The sequence below is a fragment of the Aotus nancymaae genome, unplaced genomic scaffold (assembly GCF_030222135.1).
Source record: "Aotus nancymaae isolate 86718 unplaced genomic scaffold, 86718_ANA_hifiasm-v0.15.2.pri h1tg000017l, whole genome shotgun sequence".
Lineage (NCBI taxonomy): Eukaryota > Metazoa > Chordata > Mammalia > Primates > Aotidae > Aotus > Aotus nancymaae.
This window is the reverse complement of record NW_026988429.1, coordinates 12492116-12498143: the sequence shown is the minus strand read 5'-3', so window position 1 is coordinate 12498143 and position 6028 is coordinate 12492116.

Here is a 6028-nt window from a genome sequence, read left to right as displayed (position 1 = left end):
GGGAACGTAGAGACAGCAAGGAGGCGGAGTCAAGGAAGAGGAAAAGAACAAGGGAGTGGTCCACTCAACCTTTATAGAATGTCATCCGCCAGGTTCTGCCCTTCGCCGCTGCGAAACAACTTCCTATAGAAGCATCTACAAAATTTCTATTTAAAAAATTCTTATTGAAGCCAGACATGGTGGCTCGCGCCTGTAATCCCAGCTACACTAATCGGAAGGCTGAGGTGGGAGGATCGCTTGAACCCGGGAGTTCGAAGCTGCATTGCGATGCAATCACGCCACTGCACTCCCGCTTGGGCAAATACTTTAAGCGAAGGACCCCGTCTCAAAAAAAGAAAAAAGCCCGGGCGCAGTGGCTCACACCTGTAATCCCAGCACTTTGGGAGGCCGAGGCGGGAGGATCACGAGGTCAGGAGTTCGAGACCAGCCTGGCCAACATGGTGAAACCCCATCTCTACTAAAAACACAAAAATTAGCCGAGTGTGGTGCACATGTCTGTAGTCCCAGTTACTCGGCAGACTGAGGCAGGAGAATCGCTTGAACCCGGAATGCAGAGGTTGCAGTGAGCCGAGATCGTGCCATTGCATGCCAGAGCAAAACTGCGACAGAGCAAAACTCCTCAAAAAAAAAGAAAAAAGAAAAAAAATTTTTTAATTAAAAAAATTCTACAACGGAATGCATGTTTAAGGAAGAAAAAAAAAAAGAAAAATAACAAAATTCTAATTAAGTATGTAATTGAAAGATTTAAAGTACACAACATAGTTGAAGATTTCTTTTTGCTCTTTTTATTAAATTCATTTGAGAAAATAATGAATGTTAACCTTCCAAAACTGGAAGATGTTAGCAATATTATTTAAAATCATTTTGTGCTTTGGGAGGCTGAGGTGGGAGGATTGCTTGAGCCCAGTTTAGTCCAGCCTGGGCAACATAGTGAGACCCCTATCTACAAAAAAATTTTAAAATTCATCAGCTGGATGAATAACCTGAGGTCAGGAGTTCAAGACCAGCCTGGCCAACATGGTGAAACCCCATCTCTACTAAAAATACAAAAAGTTAGCTGGGCATGGTGGCAGGTACCTATAATACCAGCTACTCCAGAGGCTGAGGCAGGAGAATCACTTCAACCTGGGAGGCAGAGGTTGCAGTGAGCCGAGGTTGCCCCAATGCACTCCAGCCTGGGCAACAAGAATGAAACTCCATCTCAAAAAAAAAAAAAGAGAAAAAAAGAAATAATTTGCCAGTTGTGGTGGTGTGCTTTTGTAGTCCCAGCCACTTGAAAGGCCAGGCAGGAGAATTGCTTGAGCTCAGGAGTTCAAGGTTAGAAGTGAGCTGTGATCACACCACTGTACTCCACACTGTACTCCAGTCTGGGCCATACAGTGAGATCTTGTCTTCAAAAAATTGTTTTGGAAGAAAACTGGATTGTCAACTATAATCAAATGAATGTAAATATTCTAAAGATACTACATACACATACACACATTATTTTAAAAAAATCAGTAACAATGTCATTTGGTCATTTTGTCAACAGCATCTCAACTTTCCCTGAACAATTCTACCTTCCTTATTTTATTCTTGAGAATTGGTGAGTATATATGTATTTTTCTGATGTTTATTCAAATGGGGGGAAAAAAACCCACAACAAAACTGTCTCTTCTATCCCACTGCCCGAGATTTTCTCCATAGGGAATATCCAACATCATCCATGTATATACAATATACAACATTACTTACTGGTTGAAACGGGTAAGGGTGAAACACCCGGTCTCAAGAAGTTCCCATTTAATAAGGAGACAAGCACAGGACCTAAATAAGGCAAGGCAATAAATGATTCATTGGGGCAGGTAAAAGTTGAGAGAAGTCTCTGGAGTGATCTCAGATGAGCGGGGAGGCTATAAGATGGATCTTAAACAATGGGGAAGACTTTAGCAAAGGCAAAGCCAGTCTTTGCAGTTAAAAATAGCAAGAGCTAAGGTCAAAGGAGAGGGTGCCAAGACAGACACAGGATTTAATATTTAGAGCAGTAGTTCTTTAAACATTTTCATCTCAGAACCCATTTACACTCTTAGAAATCATTGGGGATCCCAAAGAGCTTTTCCTTTTATGGATTATATCTATTGGTATTTACTCTCTTGAAAATTAAAATTGTGAAAAATTAAAAAGTTATTGTGTCAGTGTCCTATTTTTTTTGTAACAAATTACCACAAACTTTGTGGCTTGAATGACAAATTATCTTACAGTTCTGTAGGTCAGAAGTCCAAAACAGATTTCACTAGAATCAAAGTAAAATCAAACCAAAGGGCTGTGTTCCTTCCGGAGGCTCTAGAGAATTATTTTCCTTGCTTTTTCCAGTTTCTAGAAGCTGCAATTCTTGGCTCATGACTTCCTTATATCCTAAGACTGCAATTGTATCACTTTGATCTTTCTATCCATTATCACATCTCCTCTGACTGTCCCTCTTACATCCTTTTTTCTTTTCTTTTTTTTTTTTTGAGACAGGGTCTCACTTTGTTGCCCAGGCTGGAGTGCAGTGGTGTGATCTTGGCTCACTGCAACCTCCGCCTCCCAGGTTCAAGCGATTCTCCCTGCCTCAGCCTCTTAAGTAGCTGGGATTACATGCACACGCCACCATACCCAGCCAATTTTTGTATTTTTAGTAGAGACAGGGTTTCACCGCGTTGTTCAGGCTGGTCTCAATTCCTGGCCTCAAGTGATCCGCCGGCCTCGGCCTCCCAAAGTGCTGGGATTACAGGCATGAGCCATCATGCCTGACCCATTCCTCTTTTTTTTTTTTTGAGACAGAGTTTCGCTCGTTACCCAGGCTGGAGTGCAATGGCGCGATCTCGACTCACCACAACCTCCACCTCCTGGGTTCAAGCAATTCTCCTGCCTCAGCCTCCCGAGTAGCTGGGACTACAGGCGTGGGCCACCATGCCCAGCTTTTTTTTTTTTTTTTTTTTTTTTTGTATTTTTAGTAGAGATGGGGTTTCACCATGTTGACCAGGATGGTCTTGATCTCTTGACCTCATTATCCACCCGCCTCAGCCTCCCAAAGTGCTGGGATTATAGGCGTGAGCCACCACACCTGGCCTCCTCTTTTATTCATAAGGACTATTGTCATTACACTGGGCCCACACAGATAACACAGACTAGTCCCTTCATCTCAAGAGATCCTTAATCGTATCCACAAAGTCCCTTTTGTCATGTAAGGTAGCATATTCACAGGTTTCAGAGATTAGGATAACGAGGACACCTTTGGGGGGACCATTATTTTGCCTACCACACTTATTTAATAATAACAATTATAAACCCATTACTTTTTTAAATATTTATTTATTTATTTTCATTTTTTTAAATTTATTTTTTTATTGCATTTTAGGTTTTAGGGTACATGTGAAGACTATGCAAGATTGTTGCATAGGTACACACATGGCAGTGTGATTTGCTAATTTTTATTTTTTGAGACAGAGTCTTGCTCTGTCACTCAGGCTGGAGTGCAGTGGTGCCATCTCAGCTCAGTGCAACACCTGGCTCCCTGGTTCAAGTAATTCTCATGCCTCAGCCTCCTGAGTAGCTGGGATTACAGGTGTTTGCCATCATGCCTGGCTAATTTCTTGTATTTTTAGTAGAGATAGCGTTTTGTCATGTTGGCCAGGCTGGTCTCCAACTCCTGACCTAGTGATCCTCCTGCCTTGGTCTCCCAAAGTGCAGGGATTACAGGTGTGAGCCACCACACCCAGCCTGAACCCATTACATGTTAACATAAATAACACATTTTAATGTAAAATAACTATCCTAAAATAAAAAAAATAATGAGGATGGTATTGTTTTAACTTTTTGCAATCTCTTTAAAGTCTAACATTAAAAAACCCCAAAACCTAGATTCTGAAATTTGCTTCATTCAATTTCTTGTGATATCATATGTCAGGTAGCCTCTGGTATAATTCCGTACAATTATGAGATGAGAGAAAGGCAAATAATATCTTACTATAAAAATAGTTTTTATTTTATAGACGTCCCTGAAAGGGTTTCAGGATCCCTAGGGGTTCCTGGAACATGCTTTAAGAACCTCTGAGATGGCCGGGTGCAGTGGCTCACAGCTGTAATCTCAGCACTTTGGGAGGCCGAGGTGGGCAGATCACGAGGTTAGGAGATTGAGACCATCCTGGTTAATACAGTGAAACCCCATCTCTACTAAAAATACAAAAAATTAGCCGGGCATGGTGGCATGTGCCTGTAGTCCCAGCTACTTGGGAGACTGAGGCAGGAGAATCACTTGAACCTGGGAGGCGGAGGTTGAGACTGAGCCACTGTACTCCAGTCTGGGCAACAGAGGGAGACTGTGTCTCAAAACAAACAAACAAACAAACAAACAAACAAACAGAAACAACCTGAGATGGTTATACTTCAATTTGTCTGAGATACAGGTATATAACCTTGGAACACTATTGTTGCCAACTTGACCTCCCACCTAGGGTGGCCACTTTGAGTCCAGAAACATCCACATATGCTAGACAAGCATTGAGACATTCATAAAAGCTCTTTGAATTGGCAATGGGAGTCATTGCACATTTTTTTTTTTTAGACGAGGTGAGTGCAGTGGTGTGATCATAGCTCACTGCAGCCTCGACCTCTTAGGTTCAAGCAATATTTTCACCTCAGCATCCTGAGTAGCTGGGACTACAGGCACATACTATTACACCTGGCTAATTTTTAATTTTTTTGTAGAGACCTAGCTCTCACTATGTTGCCCAGGCTGGTCTCAACTGTTTGGTCCTGGACTCAAACAATTCTCCCATCTCAGCCTCCCAAAGTGCTGGGATTACAAGTGTGAGCTACCGAGCCTGGCCTCACTGCACATTTTTTGAACAAGTGAGTGATTTAAGTTTTATTTTTTAGAGAAAGGGTCTGAGTGCAGTGGTGCAATCACTGCAGCCTGGAATTCTTGGGTTAAAGCAATCCTACCACACAGCCTTCAAGTAGCTGACACCACAATCATGCCCTGCCAATTAAATTTTTTTTTAATAGAGATGAGGTCTCCCTCTTTTGCCCAGGCAGGTCTCAAACTCCTGGACTCAAGTTATTCTCCCACCTCAGCCTCCCAAAGTGCTGGGATTATAGGCATGAGCCACCACACCCAGCCCCAATAACATTTTTTTTTAAATTGAGACCGAGTTTCGCTCTGTCGCCCAGGCTAGAGTGCAGTGGCATGATCTCAGCTCGCTGCAACCTCTGCCTCTCTGGCTCAAGCGATTTTCTTGCTTCAGCTTCCTGAGTAGCTGGGATTACAGGCCTGCACCTCCATGCCTGGCTAATTTTGTATTTTTAGCAGAGATGGGATTTCTCCATGTTGGTCAGGCTGGTCTCAAATTCCTGACCTTGTATTCCACCAGCCTCAGCCTCCCAAAGTGCTGGGATTACAGGTATGAGCCACCCTGATAACATTTTAAAGCAAAAATATTCACAACTTGCATGTGGAGAGTGAGGATTAAGGACTTGGGTTATGAGGGATTGGGAGACTGATTTTGAGGTTTGAGATCTTGAAGCTAGAGAGGTTGGTTCCTAATGATGTTCAGGGTCAAGTTGTGGCTGTGATATACATGACTGAAGCAGGATGAAAGTGTTCACTAGCATTGAGAGGTTCAAGGCCAAGGGTGTTAGAAAAATCACCAGCACCACTGAGCATGACAGTAGTGGGCAAGGAGGTAGTAATTCAATTGCTAAAATTACTAAAGAAAACGGGAGACTGCTCTGGAAGCTAAGTGATAGAGATATGAAACTGAGTATATGTAATTACTATAGTTCCCTAAAAATCATAGAACATATACAAACGTAATCATTTGATTTTAGATAATTTTCAAGTCCATCTCTCCATGCTACAAGTCAGCAGTCTACCTCTAGAGAGAATACTATATTGTAATAAATTACCCAGTTAAGACTTGAAATACTTTGCAAACTCAATAGAAGATAGAAAAGTTAGTTTCCACGATATTGCAATAAGATGCTAATAGTATTAATACTAACATAT